Raw genomic sequence first — 23,193 nt, 5'->3', positions numbered from 1 at the left:
TATGATCGGAAGCAGGGCTCGGCTCCAGGACAAATATCTGTGCAATAATATTGCATAAGTATGGAATTAATCGGCAAAAGGTGCAGTAAAAGCCACTCCCACGTGGCCAGGCCGTCAGTGACGATGTACGTCTGTGAATGGGCATGATGCCACAGGCCAAACACCCCAGATAAAACTTCCATTATCAACCTTGCATCACTTCTGATATGTTCTTCACGCAGGCTTGGCTCTTACATCACGGTAAGCCAAAATATGGTGCCAGGAGTCCAGTCCTCGGCTTGATAACACAGTGAGAGTGGCTAATTAAAAAGGATGTTTTATTGTCAAAACAAACAGATAACTCTGAAGGGCTCTAACACAGCCTCCGCCATCATCAATCAAGATGACCCTTCTGAAGACTGCTTCCGGCCTGACCAGAACCAACTGAACTTTTGCTTCTTACGTCTTTTGTTTTGCTTCCTGTCTAATAGCCCTCCCCTTAGTCTGCTTTTAGGAGGGATTGGCTCAGCTCCAGTCTCTTCCAGTTGTGGCTGCTTTCTTCAGCTGGTTGCAAACCGTCCCTGGGAGCTGGCTCATTCATGACATATGGCCTACCTATGCAAACGTGAGGACTCTCAGAAAGGAGCTGGCAGTCACTTCATTCCTTGCTGATGCTTCATCTCAGCATAGCAAGGCAACTAAGCTCAAGATTAGGAACACAGGGAGATGCCATATGCTGAACTGGGTCCACCCAGCTCCCCAGGGTTTCAGGAAGGGGACATTTCCTGCCCTGCCTGGAAATGGTTGAACCTGGGACTCTCTGCATGCAAAGCTGTTTCGCCATCATTTCCATAGCTCAGAGGTGGGATATAATTTTTGAAATACATAAATAAAAGTTTGGGCAGAGCCACAGTTATGTTGCACGGCATGCCAGGTGTGCCTATGATGGGTTGGCAACCTGTAAAATGGATTGCACAGGAAAGTTATTAATTAACAAGATCTCTGGCAAGGTTTCAAAGGCAGAGATACATTGTATTTTTCCTGCTACTTTTTAGGAAAATACGTGGGGGAAGGGTTTGCGTTTAAATAGAGGATTCACAAGGTCCTGCAAGGCAAAGTAAACCTTAGCTGCAGAAAAGGAGATAGCTTGATCATGTGGACAGGTTCAGTTCAACTTGCTAATGCCGCACTACGCTAAAAGGGCCAAGGAGGAGCAAAGCAGCCTCAATCTCCTCCACAGGACCTCAAACATTAACACTTTCATGCTAAGCCAGAGCTTTCCAAACTGTGTGTCATGACACGTTAGTGTGTTGGCTGCAGTGTGCTCTTATAAGGGGTTAATTTAACCTCTGGTTTGCTAGTAAAAGGGACGCGGGTGGCGCTGTGGGTTAAACCACAGAGCCTAGGGCTTGCTGATCAGAAAGTCGATGGTTCGAATCCCCGTGACGGAGTGAGCCCCCGTTTCTCGGTCCCTGCTCCTGCCCACCTAGCAGTTCAAAAAGATGTCAAAGTGCAAGTAGATAAATAGGTACCGCTCCGGCGGGAAGGTAAACGGTGTTTCCGTGCGCTGCTCTGCTGGCCACATGACTCATAAGCTATACGCCAGCTCCCTCGGCCAGTAAAGCGAGATGAGCCCCGCAACCCCAGAGCCGCCCGTGAATGGACCTAATGGTCAGGGGTCCATTTACCTTTAGCTTGCTAGTAAAACTGAATCACTGTGTCACAAAATGACACACGTCTAAAATGTGTGTCGCTAACATGAAAAGTTTGGAAAGCTCTGTGCTAAGCTATGGTTTGGCTTAGTGTTGCATGGCAAGGGAGCCGTCATCTTCTGTCGGAAGCATGGGAAGAGGCTGGGTGAAATGGCTAACGGAAACATCAGGAAGGAAAGCACAGCAGCTACTTGCTTCTCCCGCTTTCTTCGGAGTCTTTAAATAGATAACCATGTGGTGGTTTTTTTTAAAATAATAATAATAATAATAATAATAATAATAATAATAATAATAATAATAATATATTATTTATACCCTGCCCATCTGGCCGGGTTGCCCCAGCCACTCTGGGCGGCTTCCAACAAAATATTAAAATATATTTTCAGTGATTTTAACAAATACCAACAATAAACAACTGTGGAGTCGTGACTCATGGCACGCAGGCCACCGCAGGCCACAATGAAACTCAGAAACCCGCTTCTCTTTACTCTCCCTTTTGCGAGACAGGATATGATTATTGCTCACTTCTCCCTCCTGTCTTCATCTGTCTCGTTTCCTTAACCACTTTGGCTGCACACACCCCATGCGTTTAAAGCACGAGATACTTCCCTCCAATAATCATGGGAGCTATAGTTTACCCAGCGCTGACCTACAGCTCTCAGCACCCTTAACAAACTACAGTTCCCAGGATTCTATGGGGCAGGCGGGAGTCGGGTACTTTCAGATTCATATATGGTGTGTATGCAGCCTTTATCTTATAGACTCCTTGTCCCTTTCACTGGCATTTAAGGTTTCCCTGCCCTGGTGCATTAGACTTCCACTGCGGCTTAGATGACGAATCCATTTTTTGCCCTTAGGACCTAACACCAGGTGGCATGTATTTAATAAAAGTGGCTCCCTGGATGGAACACCCATCCCCTGCGTCTCGGTAAAACTACCCTGTTCTCCATGAATCCGTGTGATCTTTTTCGATGTGACAGGTCAGGTGTTGAAGCGAAATATTCTGTGCTCTCTGATCTTTCGGTAACTGTATCAACATTTAGCACCTGTCGCAGAAAAATTTTGCTGCTCCTTCTGGAATCCTGGATGCCAAATTGCATTGGGATGAACTGCTGACCTCTGCTGGGCAGACCTGGAGTTGCACATGTGTTTGTTTGTTTTTAAAGGATGCTCCTAAATGCCTCTCCTAGCTCCAGCAAAGAGAGCAAAGACCTCGTGGGCAGAAACGGTGCATTCCTAGAAAATCCAGAGCATTTATTTACATCTCCTCCTGCAAGACATTGATCTTGTCTCGAAAATTCATTTGAATTACTTTTCTAAAGCTCTAAAAATTGTAGGAGGAACCAACGTAGAAAACATTGTTGAGTTTAAGTTCTAGAGACAACAGGAAAGTAAGAACTGATGATCTGAGAAGAATCTCAAGGGACATCCAGTCTTGTGCAATGTAAACTGATCCTGACAGATATTCATCCAACCTCCTTTTATGAAGCTCCAGAGATTTAGGTTCCAATCACTGTCCGTTGCAAACTGGAAACCTTCCCCGATACGCACCCAGATCTGCTCCACTTCCCTTAGAACGTGCCCCTTTCCTAGTGGTCAGAAATGGTGTCAATATCTCTGCCTACTTTCTAGTAAATCAATGCCACAGGAGCGTGCTGGTCCGTAATCGCACAATTCAAAGATGGCACTAACTCTTTATTAGCAAAAACACAATCTCCACAGATTTGGTTGAGAGTCACACCTAATGAGCAGAGCAGCTCATTCCCAGTGGTCTTACCCCATGAAAATCAGTTGCCGAGATGTAAAGTCCTCCCTCCTCACAGCCGTCTAAGTCTGCTCCTCTCCAGGGCTTTTCCCAAGCAATCGGAGACTGTGCCTGTGTGAACCAGCCTCTCCTCTGCCCTTTTCATGCCTCTTCAGGTTCTGGGAGACAAGGGGGAAGGGAGCTTCAGCTTCTGATTCTGGACGTCTCTCTGCCACAGACTTCCTCAGCTTACTAAATCCTGTTACCTCTTCAGCTTCTGACACCTCCTCTTCCCAGTCTTCTCCCTCTGCCTGCTCATTGTCGTCCCACCACCACTTCCCAGGCTCTGAGCCTTCTTCCCTTGGTGGGGGGGGGTCCCCATCTGGTTCCTCCCACTATTCCTCTGCAACCAACCAGTCTCTGACAATCAATGCAAGATCGTAGGAACTAGTCACTAATGGAACGGCCTTGTTGTCTGCCTGTCCATACACACCATGCCCTCCAGCATTTGCTGCACTAGATGACTGCCTCTTGTTTCCTAATGGTAGGGCCGGCTCTGGCTATCTGCGCATTTCCAAAGACTATTAGCTGTTTCTGGATCTAAGGTAAAGGTAAAGGGACCCCTGACCATTAGGTCTAGTCGTGACCGACTCTGGGGTTGCGCGCTCATCTCACATTATTGGCCGAGGGAGCCGGCGTATAGCTTCCAGGTCATGTGGCCAGCATGACAAAGCCGCTTTTGGCAAACCAGAGCAGCACATGGAAACGCCGTTTACCTTCCTGCTGTAGCGGTCCCTATTTATCTACTTGCACTTTGATGTGCTTTCGAACTGCTAGGTTGGCAGGAGCTGGGACCAAGCAACAGGAGCTCACCCCGTCACAGGGATTCGAACCGCCGACCTTCTGATCAGCAAGCCCTAGGCTCAGTGGTTTAACCACAGCACCACCTGGGTCTAAGCACTGGATCTAAGCACTGCACTAAAAGCAAGGGGCAGGCTTCCTGGAAGTGCAGGAGCAAGTTGCTTGCTGCATTCTAAAGTACAGTACTACGTGGAGAAAGTTGCCCTTCTGGAGGAAGCTAAGTTGTATGCGGCCATTCAGGAGCAGATGGCGAGGGAAAACATGCAACCACCATTAAGCTCTTTGCTCTTGCAGAGGAGCTCAAGGTGAAATCTTTGCCAGCTCACCTGTCCCCAATGGATGATTAGCAGGCAGGCATTGCTGCACCCCGGGCTGGCTGTTTACTCCCTGTCAGAAGAATCCACACCCAGCTCCTTCCCAGATCACCAGCCAGAACACCAGCCACATAAGCAAAGGAGGCTTTTCATTTCACATCTGGCTCCATCATTTTTGCATTTAGGATTAAAATATTCATTGTCCAACAGCTGCTGCCTTTTTGAATGCAGCGGCAACAAAGGGAGATGCCTCCAAGCTGCGTATCCTTTTTCATACATTAGCATTTGTCTAACCCTCTTTTAAAAGCATCCCAGTTGGTGGCTGTCTTTGGAGTGCAAATTCCATACATTAAACTCTTGCAAAAGTACTTTCTTTTGTCCTTCCCCGTCTAATTATCACAGCCTTCTTCCCCCAAAACCTGATCGGAGCTGTACTCCCAAACACCTGAAGGGCACCAGGTTTTGGGGGAGGAAGGCTGGAACCTTAGCTCCTGCGATCTTCTCTTTCTGACACCCCCAGTCATAAGTAAGACCACAAATAGCTCAGCTCTCTAAAATGCCCAGCTGGCTCATTTGCAGGCAGACTGCAGCTGGGTCGCAGCCAAGATGGGGCTGCTGTGTGCTGCAGGGGAAGTTGCAAGAAGAGCATTTAATGCTCCGTGCACCTTTGCGCGCGTGCCCGCTGAGGGCAGAGAGGCGGCATGAGGACGCTGCAATCTCTCCATCTTGTAGGAGCGAGCGCCCTCCTCCTCCACCGCAAGGGAGCCTCGCAAGACTCCACATGGCGTCAGCAACCAGTATCTCAAAAGCTGTGACGCAAGCTGCCGCCCCCACCCCCACCCCGTTCGAGGTCAGGCTTATACAAACAGGAAATGTTTTAGCAGAAACCCTTTCCTTTAAAAAAAAAGTTTAAGAATGGGAAATGTGTTTTCCACTCCAGCAATTGCTCCCTGTTCATCACCTCCTGTTCCCCCCCCCCCCGGAAAGGAAGAGAACTGCAAATGATGGCTAGCAGGGGGTGGGTTGGTGGCTCAGATTACAAAGGTGGGTGAAGAAAAAGAAGTGGAACATTGACCTCTATAGAGGGAATGGGTGCAGGGTTGCAAATCAGTAAGAGCTGTTAGGCAGTGGAATTTGCTGCCAAGGAGTGTGGTGGAGTCTCCTTCTTTGGAGGTCTTTAAGCAGAGGCATGACAGGCATATGTTAAGAATGCTTTGATGGTGTTTCCTGCTTGGCAGGGGGTTGGACTGGATGGCCCTTGTGGTCTCTTCCAACTCTATGATTCTATGATTCAGATATAAAGGTCCCGCATTGGATATATCAGGGGTCAGCAACCTTTTTCAGCTGTGGGCCGGTCCACCGTCCCTCAGATCATGTGGTGGGCTGGACTATATTTTGAAAAAATAAATAAAAATGAACGAATTCCAATGCCCCACAAATAACCCAGAGATGCATTTTAAATAAAAGGACACATTCTACTCATTTAATACGCTGATTCCCGGACCGTCCGTGGGCCGGATGGAGAAGGCGATTGGGCCGCATCCAGCCCACGGGCCTGAAGTTACCTAACCCAGAATATATCCAAGCAGTGCCAGATTTACGTATAAGCTAAACAAGCTATAGTTTAGGGTCCCACTTTCTTGGGGCCCCCAAAAAAAATTAAAGAAAGAAAAAACCTGGATGTACATTTCCAAAATATAAGATTTTAAAAAAACAAATAAACCTACATACAGCAACAATGTTTTGTGTTGTGTAGGCTCCTATGATGTAAGTCATGGGCCCCGTCTGCTAGCCTGCTCCCTAAAATATCACTGGTTTGTTCATTTCTATATATAGGGTGCCTACATTCTGCATGTGCAAATGGCCTTAGATACCTATTAGGTCCATAGCTGTCAACTTTCGGATTTGAAAATAAGGGATCAGCAGCCTTATCTGTCCCGGGGGCAGTCTGCGGTATATCTAACAATCCAGGATAGCAGTGGGAAACGGCACTGGAATAAGGGAATTTCCAGCAAAAAAAAAAAAGGGAAGGTTGACAGCTGTGGCTTGGAATAAGGGAGTTTCCTGAAAAAAAGGGAGGGTTGACAGCTATGATTAGGTCCATAAATTACCATTCTTCTTCTTCTTTGGCGATCACTCATAGCTGAGTAAGATTGTCTTCCATAAACACGCATTTAACAATGGGTCCGTAAGTGGCCGTGAAAGCCAATTCTGGATCCACACATCCTTCCGCAGTGGGGACATTGGTTTCCAGGTGGGAGTTGATCACGGGTGTGGATTTGCCAAGTGTGCCTTCCTCTTAGCACGTTTCTCCCTTGCATCCTGAGATCGAGTTTCTTCAAAGCCCATGACACATTTGGTAAAGGCTGTTCTCCAACTGAAGCGCTCGCAGGCCAGTGTTTCCCAGTTGTCAGTGTTTATACTACATTTTTAAAATTACCATATAGTATACAGCATATTCAACACAAAAAACAGCGGCAATTTGTTGTTGACAAAGGACAGCTGACATATAAAGGGCCCCATTACCTTCAGTAGCTTAGGGCCCATAACTGCCAAGTTTTCCCTCTTCTCGCGAAGAAGCCTATTCAGCATAAGGGAATTTCCCTTAAAAAAAGGGAGAACTTGGCAGCTATGTTAGGGCCTCATCAAACCTAAATCTGGCCCTGTATCCAAGATTAAGGTTCCAAAAAGAGAGAGAACATTTCGTTAATTTTTAAACTTCAGAATAGCTTCCTGCAGCAATGTTAACAATACAGGTCAAAGAGTTCCTCTCTCTTTAATTGTTAGGGATAGAGATCTGTGGTTTTGGTCCTGTTTAAGAAAGTAAGATGGACCTTTCCAGATGACAGGGGTGGGGGACTTTTATCCCATGGGCCAATACCAACCTGCCAGGCAGTCTGAGTGAAATTACCCTCCTGCTCAGAAGCAGCCAGTGGGTTGGGGTGGAGATGCTGACCTTATCTCCTGGGTGTGGCATTCTTGCCACTTACCAGAGGGCAGGAAGTATGGACAAAAAGGTGCCCTTCCTATGTGTGTCTGCAGAAGGGGCATATAAGCTCAGTGGCAGAGCATCTGCTTTGCATGCAGAAGGCCCCAGGTTCAAATCCAGGCATATCCTGGTAGATCTGGGAGAGATCCCAGAAAGCCACCGCAAGTTGTTGTAAATAGAGTCTGAGTTAGATGTACCACCTGGGGTTTGCCATTGCTTGCCCCAGGCTAGTATCCGAGAAACAATTACCCTGGTTCTTCAGCCACGGTTAGGCAACCCTGTCCCAATTTTACCTCCTTTTGCTAAGAATAGGGCATCTGATGTGGCACAAATGAGCATTAGGAAGAGAGGCAATCAGTTAGTTCTCATGGCTCTGCTATGTGCCCAGTCATCAGTGTTCCCTGAAGTCCTCCTCACTCATTACCTACTGTTAACTTAATTGCCTCTGACACAGTGGAGAGGCAACAAATACACTCGGAAGTGCTGACTCGCACCTTTAAACACACACACACACACACACACACACACACACACACACACACCCTGAGTTCCACAGAGAGGAGCTAACTGTGGATGGTTGAATGTAGCTCTCTGTCTCCACGCTCCATGCACTTTCCTCAAAGAGGAGGGATGTAACCCGGGGGGATTTTTATCCAGTGCAAGCCTCACTGAAATGAATAGGGCACAATTTGGCACCTGAGGCAGACCCCCCAATATGATGCCCCCCTCCCCGCCAGGGAAGAAGGGGTGAGGGAAGATCTACACCAGGAACAATAGTAAAAATAAATAGTAATTTTTAATTTATATCCCACCCATCTGCCTGGGTTTCCCCAGCCACTCTGGGCAGCTTACAACATATAAAACACAACAGCAAATATTTAAAAAAAGGTATCCAATGTAAGCAACAAATAAATCAATAACAACCAATAATAACAACAACAATAAGCAGTTTACAGTTATACCCATACTTAGGTAACCACCAGCCCCAACTAAACATATTACCAACACCAACCTGACAAAAATGAAACAGAGGAACCAAAATTAGAACCGTTTGAAACATTTTAGACAGTTGCCCCAACACCAAGAGTTGTTCCAGCAATGTCCCAGTGGCCTCCCAGGAGCCTCCTTTAGCTGTTCAAGGTGAGTGTGGGCCAGGTGGAAATGGGCTTTGCGTGGATCCTGCCGCCTGAGGCAACCGCCTCACCTTGCCTCTTGGGTGGGCCGGCCCTGAGTGTACCGCATGCCCCACTTCCTTGAATAGCAAGAAGTTGTCACAACACTAGATCTTGCGGCCGTAACAATGAAGCTGAATGTTGGAAGTTCCAGGACAGATAAAAGACAGAACTTCTTCACAAAGTGCATAGACAAAAACAATCGAACACGTTCCCTGGGGAGGCAGTGAGGGCCACCAACTTGGGTGCCTTTAAAAGAAGATGGGACAAATTCACGGAGCCTAAGGCCTGTATTATTTGTCAGAAAAAGAGGTGCCAGAACTCACCATGAACGCCTCCCTTGTTCTCTTAGAATGACAATGGCGCCCACCTGAGAGGTTCCGGCAAGTTCCGGCTGGATAAAAAACCCCAGATAAGGCTACCAGTGGCTACTAGCTATAATGGCTATGTTCTACCTCATTTGCCAGGGGCAACTTGCCTCTGAATGCAAGTTGCTGTGAATTGTGGGTGAGAAGAATGCTGTCCAGGTTGTGGGCCTCCCTCAGGCATCTGGGTGGCTACTGTAAGAACAGGACGCTGGCTTGACCCAGCAGGCTCTTCTAATGCCTCTATGTCCAGCGCTGAGCCCTCTTTTCAGAAACGGGTCAAAAGAAAACACCACAGCGCCAGCCCTTTTGTTAAAAGCAGTCAGTTTCCAAAAGCCTGTTGGAACAAAAAGTTATTCACCTGCTTGGCAGAAAGACAACAAGGTGGGAGCCAGTCTCTAGGGAGGGAGATTCAAAGTCTGGGAGCAGCCACCGAGAAGGCCCTGTCCTGTGTCCCCACCCAAAGTGTCCCTGTGAAGGTTGCAGAACCAAGGGAGGACCTTCCCTGAAGATCTCCAAAGATGGGCAGGTTCACGTGAGGAAGTACGGTCTTTCAGATATCTTGGGCCTAAGCCATGTAGGTTCACCACCCCTGGCAGCCAAAACCCATTGGTTCCATGTCAGAGCTGCAGGGAGAGGCAGTTGGCATGCTTATATAACTTCCTTGCAGAACCCCCAAACTCTGTCTTTCTCACTCAAGACTGCTCTTGTTTGTTCTTCCCACCCACACCCACACACAATTTCAAAACATGTTGTGTGAAGCCGGATTATGCGAATGCTGCTCTTAGCGCTGGTTAAGCAACGTGATCTAGAGCTTCCGCTCTCTTAATTAAAACGCTCTGCAGGTAGAGAGCGTTGCGAAAGCTGCTGTTCCGACAGGCAGCATTTTTGCAACAACCCGGAGGAGCTCGGTACCAAGAACAGCCCTCCCCTAACGCCACGCAAATAAAGGCTCGCTTGTGTTAATATTCAACTGGAGAGCTAATGGGCAGCTGCACAGCAAGCAGGTCACAGGTGGTCAGGGAAGCGAGATCCAATCCGAGAGCCAGAAATGGGGCAACCTTCTGGGATGCCCCCTTCTTTTTGCTACCCATGACTGGTATTCAAAGACATGTGGTGCTGGAGCCTGTTGGCTGTTTAGCTAACATGTGGGGCTTCCCTCGCGGCCGGTGCAGAATGCTGCAGCCCGATTGCTGACAGGAGCGAGGCCTTGTCAGCATATAACCCCTGTGCTCAGAGATCCTTGCTGGTTGGCAATTTGCTACTGGGACGCGGGTGGCACTGTGGGTTAAACCACAGAGCCTAGGGCTCGACGACCAGAAGGTCGGCGGTTTGAATCCCCCCGACAGGGTGAGCTCCCGTTGCTCGGTCCCAGCTCCTGCCAACCTAGCAGTTCAAAAGCACGTCAAAATGCAAGTAGATAAATAGGAACCGCTACAGCGGGAAGGTAAACGGCGTTTCCGTGTGCTGCTCTGGTTCGCCAGAAGCGGCTTTGTCATGCTGGCCACATGACCTGGAAGTTGTACGCCGGCTCCTCGGCCTATAACATGAGATGAGCGCTGCAACCCCAGAGTTGCCCGCGACTGGACCTAATGGTCAGGGGTCCCTTTACCTTTACCTGGTTCAAGGTGTTACTATTAGTATATAAAGCTCTGAACAACCTGGGACCAGTTTACCTACAAAATCGTGTTACCTCACATGTGCCCACCTGACCGCTACAGTCAGAGGAATTGGCACTACCACAGGTGCCACATAAATACCCGTTCTGCATTTGTAAGAAGTCAGCCATTTAGTGTGGCAGTGCATGTCCTTCGGAACTCCCTGCCTATTGATATCAGGCAGGTGCATTCGCTGTTCTTTTGTCGGTGCCTGCTAAGAACATTCCTGTTTAGACAAGCCCACCCAGATGCTTAAAAGTTGAGGCAATGTTGGGTTTGATACTATGCTGCAGCGTGGTTTTTACCCTTGGATTTTAGCAACCTCCCCACAAAGTGCAGAAAGACACACACACACACACACACACACACACACACACACACACACACACATGTCAGGCTTTCTTGACATGGTTTTTAGGAGCCACCTTATTTCTGTGATTACTGTATGAATTGTTTTAAACTGTTTTTAAACATTGTGTTTTAATTATTGTTACCTGCCTTGGGAGCGTAGAGCGTGTGTGTATGAACTTAACAGTGCTTAGTTTATTTTTTATGGCTGCTATTTTGTTAATGTTATTTTATAGATTATAAATGCTGTGCTGATTTGTGAACCATATGACTCTTGCTTTAATTATGATGTTTAGCGCCTTTTTTTTTAGTTGCTGCTTTGGCAACAGTGTTTTACAGAATGTACTTGTTTCATTGGTCATTTGTTAAGTATTTTATATGATTTATGTTGAATTTGTGATGTTCTGTCATGTTATTGCTATTTTTTTGTTTGTAAGCCACCTTGGGGTTCTTTTGAATGAAAAGTGGCATATAAATATAATAAATAAAAATAAAATAAAATCAGCAACAACACACCCTTATATGTCTTCCATCATCCAGGCAAACAAGAGACATTATCAGAGTTCAGTGAATATTCCAGCCCAGCAAAAACACTTGGGATGTGAATCAGGGTCAGTGAAGGAGTTACTTCTGTATATTTATCCTCAAAGCTAAACAGGCAAGAAATGTTGAGATTTGCAGGCATCTCAATGACCTCTCACCTGCAAATGATGACATTAGAAAATGTTACAGGTAGATAGCCGTGTTGCTCTGCTGTAGTCGAAACAAAATTAAAAAATTCCTTCCAGTAGCCCCTTAGAGACCAACTATGTTTGTCATTGGTATGAGCTTTCGTGTGCATGCACACTTGTTTTTCCAAATTCATATTCAATCCTACACATTTCTTCAGCAATAATGTGTAATATATAATGTATAATATATACCCTAATGGAGATTCTTCAGCATTTTAATATGCATTTCCTCTAATAAACACATTTTTGTAATGCCATTTTTAATTAATGTATACATATCTGCAAGCAATTTCTACTAATACGATGCATTTCTGAATGTTAATTTTCACTAGCGCATTCATCTTTATGCACATATTCTCCTGATAATAATTTTTGTAATTATCGTTTGGCTGGGAAACTGCTTTGCAAAATTTGGGTAAGTGCAAATATTGAAGGATGGCTGTGTTTTGGTTCTCCTATTGTTTCAGAAAGTGAAAAATGGGATGTATTCCAATTTAAATGTGAACTGAATTGAATTTCTCCCCCATATAGCAGCCAGGGGGTGTTGACTATAAGGAAGAAGAGAGTTCTCAATCTCATAATATCTGCAGTAACTTTAAGTTGTCTGTAGAGGGTAACATTTTGCAACTGATGCAAACAGGCAAGGAAAATACTGTAATGTCATTCAACTAACATTATGTTATTAACTGTTTCGTAGAAGGTCTTGGCTGATTCTAAATAACCTGTGGAATGAATACTGGGGTTGTTGTTGTTTAGTCGTTTAGTCGTGTCCGACTCTTCATGACCCCATGGACCAGAGCACGCCAGGCACTCCTGTCTTCCACTGCCTCCTGCAGTTTGGTCAGACTCATGTTGGTGGCTTTGAGAACACTGTCCAACCATCTCATCCTCTGTTGTCCCCTTCTCCTTATGCCCTCAATCTTTCCCAACATCAGGGTCTTTTCCAGGGAGTCTTCTCTTCTCATGAGGTGGCCAAAGTATTGGAGCCTCAGCTTCAGGATCTGTCCTTCCATAGAGCACTCAGGGCTGATTTCCTTCAGAATGGATAGGTTTGATCTTCTTGCAGTCCATGGGACTCTCAAGAGTCTCCTCCAGCACCATAATTCAAAAGCATCAATTCTTCGATGATCAGCCTTCTTTATGGTCCAGCTCTCACTTCCATACATCACTACTGGGAAAACCATAGCTTTAACTATACAGCCCTTTGTCGGCAAGGTGACTGGGGTACATTAAGTTAATCATGCTTGCATTTATTTATGGTCCCTGGCCTTACATACCTGAGATTCAACTGCAGGCAAGCCCAGGTGTGACTGCAATGTGCTGAATTAAGAAGACTTTGAACTCTTTTGTAAATGTATTTGCGCTCAACAAAATTCTACAGTTCTATGATTCCTATGAATAAGCTGATCAACTGAGAGGAACTGCAGGAGTTAACTTTGAGGAGGACCGCAGTAATCCTTTCAGCAAGAGAAACTCTGAATTTGGATGAGGGGAGGGGAGGAGGAGGGAGCATGGATTTAACATTCAGTTTCTGTTTTGTTTCCACAAAGGAAGGAAAAGAAACACAAAAGCAAAACCCAGACTAAACGAAAGTGACTCTCAAGGCTTTCAAACGATACGAAGAAAGAGAAACAACAGCAATGAAACGAAACCCAGTTGAAATAAACGGAAGTGACTCTCAAGGCTTTCAAACCAAAAGAATCACCCGACGCAATCAATGGTCCAAATGTGGTTGGATTGCAACTCCCATCAACCCCAGCTATATTTTGTATTTTAATATTTTGTTGGAAGCCACCCAGAGTGGCTGGGGGAACCCAGCCTGATGGGCGGGGTATACATAATAAATTAATATTAATATTATGGTCAGGGGGCAGGGAGTGATGGGAGTTGTCTAACAAATATATGCAGAGAAAATCCAAAGGGGTAACTTACAAGGGAAGTGGTTGAATATATCCTAAAACTACACTGGTACCTTAGTTCTCTAACTTTATCCGTTCCGAAAGTCTGTTCCAAAACCAAGGCATGCTTTCCCATAGAAAGTAATTAAAAGATTAATCCATTTCAGACTTTTGAAATTAACCCCTAAAACAGCAATTTAACATGAATTTTACTATCTATCGAAGCCATTGATCCATAAAGTGAAAGAAACAAACAATGTGAACTGGGTTCCACACACACAAAAATAAAAAAATAAAAAATTGTCCGGTACCTTAGAGACCAACTAAGTTTGTTCTGGGTATAAGCTTTCGTGTGCATGCACACTTATTCAGATACACTTCTGTATCTGTATCTTCTGTATACAGTCTGCATCAGACCAACACCTATCTGAATATGGGTTCCACACAGTCACAACAAACAAAAAAAAGCCACAAAAACAAAAAGGCAAAATAAATAGCAAAAACAGACAGACCTCAGTTCAGCTTCCGAAAAAAGTTCACAAACCGGAACACTTACTTCCGGGTTTGCAGTGTTTGGGTTCCAAGTTTGAGTAGCAAGGCGTTTGAGAACCAAGGTACCACTGTATACTGGAATGTCTAATTTCATATTGGCATGAAACTGCTTTATAGAGGCACAATGTTTACCCATTGCCAGGATTTGCACATGGAAGGCAGAGTAGAAAGTCTTTCACATCATGTGGCATCGCTGGCACCCACAGCAGGGAGCTCTGCATTTCGTGGGGAAATCCAGCTCCATGGTATCACTTCAATAATACAGAATGCATCCCATTTATACCAGCATACACACTGACGAGAGTCTTCCGTGCCCAGCAATAAATGGAGGGTCGTTTATCAAAGCTGACGGTAACAGATGATGTTGGCAGCATCCATCTCTCATTCATCCAAACAGCTTCACAGCTGTGTATCTGCTAAATACTACATTCAGGATCTCTGTTCATGAAAGGTTGGTTGTTGTTGTTTTTGGCGAATTGTCTCGATTTTAACTGATTAATGATTTGTGTTTATACGGCAAAGTTCACAACGAACTTCCAACGTAACTAGGTGACAACTAATGCATCTAGATAACAGGACTGCCTCTCCCTCTCCTGCTTCACAATGCCAGCCCAGTTGCTTTTTAAAAAAAACAACCATAAAAGACACCTGCTGGATCAGGCCAGTGGCCTATTGAGTCCAGCAGCCTGTTCTCACAGTGGCCAACCAGATGCTTGTGGGAAAGCTGCACACAGGATTCAAGCCCCTTTTCTCATTGCTGGGCTCCGAGACCAGAAACAAGCCAGTATACATACAATGTGTGCTTTGTTCATAGGGTGTGTGTTCACATTACTGCCTTAGGGTGCAATGAAGTTGTTTTCTCCTGCCGCCGCCGCCGCCACCACCCTCCCGGTGTGTTTTGCACCTCCTTCCCCATAGCTGTTCACATCAACTTTGTTTTAATCAGTGCCACAGCCGTATCGAACAGTTGCATTTCGCAACGAAGCACAGGGCACCTATGCATTTTGGATAATGGTGTGAACACAGATTAAAAACCCAGGATTGGAAACACAAGTGAGTGCAGTGTAAGCAGGTGGGAGGAACCAGCAAGGGAATAAGGCTCCGATTGGTGGTAGGATGACCTTGAGTGGTCTGAGGGAGAAGACTGGGAGGCAGAGGTGTCAGAAGCTGAAGAGGTATCAGGGCTTGGTGAGCAGGGAGAGTCTGTGGCAGAGAGAAGCCCAGAATCAGAGGCAGAAGCGGAGGCTGGAGAGTTGGATGAGGGAGGCCCAGAGGCAGAGATAAGTCAGGCTGGTGAAGATGCCAGGGAGTCTTCCCCTCCTGCTGCAAGAAGCTCCCCTCTCCCCAGGTCTCCCAGAAGCAGAAGAGGCGTGAAGAGGGTGGAGAAGAACAGGACCGTCTTAAGCGCCCCTGGCGCCGTGGTGCACCGGATCTCTCTGGCGCCCTCCCGCCCCGTTTCCCAGCGCGGTGGGCGGGTGGGCGCAGCGTGCTGCGCAGCAGGCGGGCAGGCACAGCGCGATCTCTCCGGCGCCCTCCTGCCCCGTTCCCCAGCGTGGTGGGCGGGTGGGCGCAGCGTGCAGCTGCGCGGCGGACCGGCCGGCCAGCGGGCGGGCGCAGCTTGCGGCGCCCTCCTGGCGGGCCGGTGCCATGGTGCCCTGCGCCACCCAGCCTGCACGTAGGGCCGGCCCTGGAGGAGAAATTAGCCTCATGCAGGCACAGGATCAGATTGCTTGGGGAAAATCCTGGAAGAAGTCGGGGGACCTTCAGTCTCCACAACAGCTTCACGGGGGCAAGACCTACAGAAGACTGAGCTGCTGTGCTCCTTAGGCTTGACACTCCAGTGCATATCCTGCTTTTTCCTAATAAACAGTAAATTCCACTTGCTTTGTGTGATTGATTGCTGACTCACTCCTGGCAGCACGAGTGCGAATGCAGCCTAGGATGAAAGCAGGGAAATATGTGCGGCCAAGGGTCATGTCCTTCCACAACCAGAGGCTCAGTGGCCGACTGTGGGAGGGAGTGGTTAAAAACAAGGCTGGAGGGAATGACTAAGCACAATTCCCACATGACACATATGGAATTTTGTTAACGTGATTTGGACGCCATTTGGGAGCAAGGTGGCATACAAGTCTTTAAAATATAGGGGAGAGCCATATACCAACCTTTTAAGAGTAGGGAGGGTTGTAGGTCCCAGATTGAACTGGGTAAAGAATCTTGCCTCGAATCCCAGAGAGCCATTGGTAACTAATGTAGACAATCTTGAGCTAGATGAACCAAATTTTTCACTTGATATGAGGCAGTTTTCTGTGTAATTACAAAAACCAAACAGTGAGTTATACCGTTATTTATGCGCCATTTATATTTCCAATTGGACAGGTATTGTACCGAAACCGTTATAAGAAGCTTGCTTCCATGACTTTCTGTATCTCTTCTGGAGAGCTGCAAATATCATAATATTTTAGTAGTATTATAATACTGCTACTTTTAGCAACTTTGGGTTGTGTTTATCTGAAGTGGCACGTAAGTTATAATAAGAGAGGACCCATTAAAATGAATGAACCTAAGTTAGTGGCACCCATTGTTTTCAATGGGTTTACTCTGAGTAGGATTAACATTGAGGACAATCTTTTGACTTTTCACTGCTCTCTGACTTCTGATCCACACCATACATTTGAAGCACATTACTTCCCCCAAAGAATCATGGGAGATGTAGTTCCTTCCTCAACGAACTGAGGTCCAGTACCAAGGGCCTTCTGGCGGTTCCCTCGTTGTGAGAAGCCAAGTTGCAGGGAACCAGGCAGAGGGCCTTATCGGTGGTGGCGCCCGCCCTGTGGAACGCCCTCCCATCAGATGTCAGAAAAACAGCTACCAGATTTTTAGAAGACATCTGAAGGTAGGTTACAAAATTAAAACACAATATAAAAAGTAGTTTCAAGCAACTTACAGTCATAAAAATGAGGTGAGTCATAAAAATATGACTTGCCGGAAACTGTATACAGTCGTACCTCGGGTTACGAACACCTCGGTTTGCGAACAGTTCGGGTTACGAACTGCGCAAACCCGGAAGTGTTTTCGGCGTGCGCAGTCTGCGCATGCGCAAAGCACAAAAACTGCGAAAATCGCGCTTTGCGCATGCGCAAAATGGCGCTTCGGGTCGCGTTCGGTTTACGAGCTATTCGGGTTACGAACTGCGATCCGGAATGGATCGCGTTCGTAACCCGAGGTATTACTGTACTGAAGGTGCCTGACACGCCTTCGTGGGGAGTGAGTTCCACAGCTAAGGGGCCGCCACAGAGAAGGCCCTATTCCCCTACACACACACACACACACACACACACACACACACACACACAAACAAACACACACCTTTGAGGGCAGAGGACTACTGATCTCAGCAAACAAGAAGGCCTGTAGGGAAGGAGGCAGTCTTTCAGATATTTGAGGCCTGAGTTGTTTAGGGCTTTAAGCACTAATATGAGCACCTTGAATTGGGTTGGGAAATGAGCTGGCAACCACTGAAGCTGTTTCAGAAGAGGGGTTATATGGGCAGGGGGACAGCCCCTACCCCAAAACTATTCAGGGGGCCCAAAACTCGGCCCCCAGGAAATCGTCAACCAGGACCCGAGCTCAATCCTTGGCTTCCAAGCAACAAGAGTTTGCTGCTCTTTGATACGAACCTACCCCTGTCATTTAAATATTATTTATGTTGTTGTTTTTAAATAGCTTGCAATCTTGTCGTATTGTTTTGCCGATGGCTTTGGGAGGGTGAATAGACTAAAAGGTGAGATAAAAACCGCAAGCAAACATTTAAAATGCAATTCATTTCATCTTGGGCTGCTCTCGTCGTCTCTTGGCAGTGGTGGGGGATGTGGACTCAGATTAAGGGTTTGTACTTTGCCTAGTCAATATTGGATATTGACCAAGGCATGAAATCTTTCTGTATGCTCTTCCTTGGAGTGTGTTTGAGTTGCTTTCATGCCATTCATTTGTGCTTGGTCCCGTTAGCCACAATATATAGGTCATTGTCACGCACATACCCAACTTCTGAGTGGTAATAAATTTCAGAGGTGCGAACAACGCATACCTTGAGTTTGGTTGTCCTTGGAATGAAGTTTGCTGGAGACAGTGTGCCTCTGTGATAATATACTTCTATTCATATATACAGGGTGCTCACAAGATGGAACCCCAACAGATCTTGCTCCTTTGTTGGGTTTCTGGCATGACAGCATCCCTAGAGCAATAGCTTTGGGCTCCGCACACAAACGGTTGATAAACAGCGAGTGGTTAATGAATGGGTTATAAATCATAGAATTGAATTGTAGACCTGGAAGGGGCCTCGAGGGTCATCTAGCCCAATTCCCTGCAATGCCACAGTCCTGCCCATAGCCATCCTTGGGTGGGCTCGAACCAACAACCTTCTGATTAATAGCCAGACACACAGACCCATCGTGCCACAGCCATGGGGTCGCGTGTTTTAAAGGCTCTGTACACACCGTACATTTAGATAGATCCAGGAAATGGATACATAGGGAAGGAGAGATCCGGATGAATCTGAGGCTTAGTTCCTGTCCCATGTGTTAGCCACATTTAGGAATTGTATGTGCCGAAATTGCAAGTGACCAGAAGAGACTATTTATGTACGTGACTACAGTACTGCCGCCCAGACACTATTAGCCCAGAGATGGAAAGAAGGCACAGTCCCTACCTGGGAAGAATGGCAGATTAAACTGATGGATTATGTAGAAATGGCAAAATTGACCGGAAGAATTAGGAAACAGGAAGACTAAAATTTCAATAAGGAATGGGGGAAATATAAAATTTATTTTAAAAAATCATTGTAAACAATTACAGTTATTAGTAGGATTGGAATGACGTTCATGGTTAAAAGTTGGACCATGGTTTTATTGAAGATTTAATAGAATTGGATTAACAGAGAAGATGAAGGAGAAAAAGTTAGCATAAGGACCCATAAAAGGGGAGGAGAGAAGTCAATGGGGACTTATGGACATTGTCTTATTTGTTTGAAAACCCAAATAAACTTTTTTTTTTAAAAAATGAAATTGCTAAGAAAAAATCTCCACGATGAGCAAGAAAATGTGCTGACAAGTGTAGTTTGGAAAAGGCGGCTGATCCATTGGCCTGCCTAAACTTTGCTTCCTAAAGCCAAGGCCAGGTCTCTGTCCTCTTGTGATAAACTTTCCTACTTGCTTAACCCTGTTAAGCAAACGGCCAAAGCAAACAGCAGTTGCAGACCAGCTCTGTGAGAATGAGATTCTCGTTTTCCTTTAAAAAATAATAGAAATAAAGTATCCTTGCTGGTAGAGTTTACAATGTGAAATGTAACAATTGATAACAATGGACTAATTATCCATTTTAGAAAGTTGCTTCTGTAACAGGAAGACAGGATTATGGCAAAGAAGCATTGCAGATTGGAGCCCCGTTCCTACAACAAACATTAACCCCCCCCCAAGTAAATAGGCACAATGTTTGCCTTACCAGGGCACAACTCATTGGAGACTACAGTCATACCTCGGTTTAAGTACGCCTCGGTTTGAGTATTTTCAGTTTAAGTACTCCGCAGACCCGTCTGGAACGGATTAATCCACTTTCCATTACTTTCAATGGGAAAGTTCGCTTCAGGTTAAGTACGCTTTAGGTTAAGCACAGACTTCCGGAACCAAGCATGGTGTTTCCTGCTTGGCAGGGGGTTGGACTGGATGGCCCTTGTGGTCTCTTCCAACTCTATGATTCTATGATTCAATTGTGTTTGTGAACTGAGGTACCACTGTACTCCAGAATTACAAGGAAAAGCGATTTTAAAACATCACACCCCAAGCAGTTTACTTTGTGGAAAAACTACCACAGCAGTCTTCTCACTAATAATTTTTCCTCATCCCCAGAGTGGTTTAACAGTCAATCCTTCTTCCCAGGGAATCGCGGTTCGGTGAAATGTAACAGGGGGTCTTCTAATAACTTTCAGCACCCTTAACAAACTACAGTTCCCATGATTCTTGGGGGGGGGGGAAGCAATGACTATTTAAAGTGGCATGATGAGGCTTTAAATGTGTAGTACAGATGGAGCCCAAGTTATAGCATATTTTAGCTACATGGTTGGATTGTTCCACCAAGGGGTAGATCCAGGTTTGAGGAAGTCTTGGTAGCAGAGCTCTCCTGTGGCCCTTTTTTTCCATCATGGATCCCAGGGGGCTAATACAGCTCTGGCAGCACCAGTCTGCTGGGCAGTTCTGTCCAGCCTAATGTTTCCCAAACTTGGGCCTGCAGATTTTTTTGGACCATAATCCCCATCCAGGGGCATAGCAAGGGGGGCAATGGGGCGATCTGGCCCGGGTCCCACCCTGGAGGGGGGGTGACACTTGGCGTGCCCCTCCCTGGCCCGCCCTCGCCTCCGTGCGTGCCGAGCAGGTGAGCGAGCAAGCTGTGGAGCGAGACTTTTGACCGGGCAGCAGGTCAACGGCGCCTCCCAAGCCGCCCAGTAAAAAACCTTGCTCTGCGGCTTGCCCGCGGTTTGCCGGCGCCGCCACTGACAACCCGCTACACAGTGTGCATGCACAGCGTTGCTACGTAGCGTGCTGCGCGGCATTACTACTTAGTGAGCATGTGCAGCGTTGCTACGTAGTGACACATGTATCGTCATACGTTGCATGCATCGTACGTAGCGACGTTGCACATGTGCGCTATGTGTGACACCATGCATGCGCACTGCGTAGCGGGTTGCCGCTCCGGGTGCCAGAGCGGCTTCCTACACCACTGTCGCCATCATCTCTGAGGACTGATCTTGCCAGCTAGGGATGATGGGAATTGTAGTCCAAAAACAGCTGGAGACCCAAGGTTGGGAAGCACTGGTCGAGGCCAAATTTCCCATAGTGCCCTTGGCAGTGCTCTGAGGCCTTTTGGGAAATTTAAATGGCAGCTGCACCCAGCCACCAAATACTGCTTGAGAACAAGCTAAAGGGAAGTCCAAGGAACATGTCGGTGGTGGCAGCTAGGGGAGGCATGGGAATCCTAAATGTATGTCCGTATTTATTTTAATGTACACAGACACATGCACACTCAGCTAGTGAACAAGTGCTAGTGATGTAGTGGCCAGAGTGTTTAACTAGAACCCAGGAGACCACAGTTCAAATCCTGGCTCTTCCATGAAGCTCACTGGGTAACCTTGGGCCATTTGCACTGCTCTCAGCCTAACCTACCTCACAGGGTTGTTGTGTGGGGATTAACTGAGTTGGGGCAGAACCAAGTACAACAACTTTAGCTCTCTGGAGAAAAGGTGGGATATAGATGCAATTAAAAAACACTAATAAATAAGAGGTTTAGAGTGATGTCTGAGATTGCTAATGAGAATGGCTGCCAGTTTTGAACTGTCTGCACTTACCTGCATGAGAATTTTCTTGAACTAGCAGGAAGCTTAGATGAACACTGCTCTTCCTGATCTAATGATGCTGCTTCTGCAAATGCTGCAAGATTTGGGTACCCTGGAAACACAAAGACAATATTAGCAAAGGAGTTGTGGTCTGATTGTGTGATCAGGCGAGGAGCTTGGAGGTGGTAATGGATGTGTACCTGAGCAAAAACAAAAAGTAACCCAGAGGAATAGAAACCAAAAGTGCTGACCAAGTTTTCAGGAAACGGGTAGCGAAAAAATCCTTTTCTTGTGAAACAGAAACTTAGCGCTACAGTTTTTATTGGTTGAAAGTTGAAAGAAAGGAGTGTTTTCTTTATGAGGTTGCTAGGCGGAAAGCAAATAACCAGTCCAGAGCTGGTTTTATTTATTTAGCTATGGATATCTGCAACTTTGAATTATGGTGCTGGAGGAGACTCTTGAGCATGCATCCCCAAACTGCGGCCCTCCAGATGTTTCGGCCCTCCAGATGTTTTGGCCTACAACTCCCATGATCCCTAACTAACAGGACCAGTGGTTGGGGAAGATGGGAATTGTAGTCCAAAACATCTGGAGGGCCGAAGTTTGGGGATGCCTGCTCTTGAGAGCCCCATGGACTGCAAGAAGATCAAACCTATCCATTCTGAAGGAAATCAGCCCTGAGTGCTCACTGGAAGGACAGATCGTGAAGCTGAGGATCCAATACTTTGGCCACCTCATGAGAAGAGAAGACTCCCTGGAAAAGACCCTGATGTTGGGAAAGATTGAGGGCACTAGGAGAAGGGGACGACAGAGGACAATCTGCAACTACTTCCAAAAACAAGAAGACAGCTAGTGAGGCTAGGGCTCACACATTAAAACTCCAAGGAGCTAAAGGCAGCGTAGCAAGACTTCTCCCTGTTCCATATTTTATCATCAGAACATTCCTGTCAGGTAAATTAGAGCCAAAAGGGTAACTGGCCCCGAATTGCTCAGCTTCAAGGCTGAATAGGGATTTAAATCTGAATCTCCTGAAAACTACTCTGCTGCTCCAACCGTTATGCTCCATTGGAACGCTTGCCAAATAAATGTAATTCTCTGCAGGACTTGTAAATAACCACTTGCCTGATCACCAGTGGCGATTTAACGATGGTCTCCAGGTGACTGCACATTTTGCAGAGCAGGAGACAACATGTTCCCTCCCTTTCCAGGCCACCTCGGTGCCAGAAATGGCTGACATAAGCATGCATGGGTAAGCAAAAATATAGACTGATTTACATGCCTGCACATCTCGCTAAATATCGCACACAGTTTGGATGTGTCAATTTGCCCCATGTACAGGAAAGCATGAATGCTTAAGGTCTAAAAGACTACAATCCTGTATACCCTTTAGCTAGGAGTAAGTACTAGGATGTCATATGGAGGAGGGAGAAAGATTGTTTTCTGCTGCTCCAGAGAAGCGGACACGGAGCATGGATGGCCCTTGTGGTCT

At 46.4% G+C, this 23,193-nt stretch overlaps 1 long non-coding RNA gene across 2 annotated transcripts in view; it reads right to left on the bottom strand.

Moving 5' to 3' along the window:
• The window catches only part of LOC148687737 (uncharacterized), a 40,705-nt gene that overhangs the window by 4,497 nt on the left and 13,015 nt on the right, over window positions 1-23,193 (bottom strand). Inside the window, exons 2-4 of one of the 2 annotated variants that reach the window (XR_015950863.1) lie at window positions 21,717-21,816; window positions 16,486-16,627; window positions 8,377-9,473 (exon numbers count right to left, since the gene is read on the bottom strand). This is a non-coding gene — a long non-coding RNA (uncharacterized LOC148687737). Of the gene's footprint in view, window positions 1-8,376; window positions 9,474-16,485; window positions 16,628-21,716; window positions 21,817-23,193 lie in introns of those variants that run through there. The other variant, XR_015950864.1, reaches the window with a different exon arrangement.

The sequence above is a fragment of the Zootoca vivipara genome, chromosome 1 (genome assembly GCF_965207765.1).
Source record: "Zootoca vivipara chromosome 1, rZooViv2.hap1.1, whole genome shotgun sequence".
Classification (NCBI taxonomy): domain Eukaryota; kingdom Metazoa; phylum Chordata; class Lepidosauria; order Squamata; family Lacertidae; genus Zootoca; species Zootoca vivipara.
The sequence above is the reverse complement of the archived record's forward strand: the minus strand, read 5'-3'. Positions and strand labels throughout refer to the sequence as shown.